The 1,017-nt window shown below is 37.4% G+C and overlaps 1 pseudogene; it reads right to left on the minus strand.

Moving 5' to 3' along the window:
- Window positions 1-317: 317 nt before the first annotated feature.
- Window positions 318-431, minus strand: LOC120623121 (uncharacterized; annotated as a pseudogene).
- Between the last annotated feature and the right edge of the window lie 586 nt (window positions 432-1,017).

Consider the following 1,017-nt stretch of genomic DNA (forward strand, 5'->3'; position numbering starts at 1 on the left):
CTATTATTTTTTAAATAAATTTATTTATTTAAATTAGTTTTAAGTATACATTGGTTAGACATTTATATTGTTCATAAAATGATTCCCCCAATTGCTCCCTCTCTCCCCTTACCCTCCACTTAGCCATCATATTAATGCTAACTGCATTCCCTATGCCGTGCTCCCCATCCCTGTGCCCAACTATCAATAACTAATTTGTACTCCTTTAATCCTTCATCCCTTTCTCCAAGCCACCCAAACCCCCTCCACTCTGTCCATAACCAAATTATCCACTATATTTGTGAGTCTAATTTTTGTTGTTGTTGTTGTTGTTTAAATGCCTACAGCACCTGGTATTCCTAAGTGGTCTCCCATCCAAGTACTAACCAGGCCCGACCCTGCTTAGCTTCCAAGATCAGACAAGATCGGGCACGTTCAGGGTGGCCGTAGACGTGAGTCTGTTTTTGATTAGTTTGTTCTTTTTGTTCCTTAGATTCTGCATATAAGTGAAGTCATATGGTATTTATCTTTCTCTGTCTGACTTATTTCACTCAGCATAAGAATCTCTAGGTCTATCCATGTCGTTGCAAATGGTAGGATTTCATTTTTTTAATGGCTGAATAATATCCCATTGTATATATGAACCATAATTTCTTTATCCAATCTTCTGTTGATGGGCATTCAGGTTGCTTCCATATGTTGGCTATTGTAAATTGTGCTGCCATGAATATTGGAGTGCATAGATCTTTACAAATTATTATTTTGGTTTTCTTTGGATGAATTCCCAGAAGAGTAATTGCTGGGTCAAAAGGTATATCCATTTTTAATTTTTTGAGGAACCTCCATACTGTTTTCCATAGTGTCTGAACCAATTTGCAATTCCGCTAACAAAGTATGAGAGTTCCCTTTTCTCCACATCCTCGCCAACACTTGCTGTTTTTTTTGATTTATTGATGAAAGCCATTCTGACAGGTGTGAGGTGATATCTCATTGTGGTTTTAATTTGCATTTCTCTGATGATTAGCGAGCTTGAGCATC

Source organism: Pteropus medius, unplaced genomic scaffold (genome assembly GCF_902729225.1).
Source record: "Pteropus medius unplaced genomic scaffold, Ma_sr-lr_union100, whole genome shotgun sequence".
Classification (NCBI taxonomy): Eukaryota; Metazoa; Chordata; class Mammalia; order Chiroptera; family Pteropodidae; genus Pteropus; species Pteropus medius.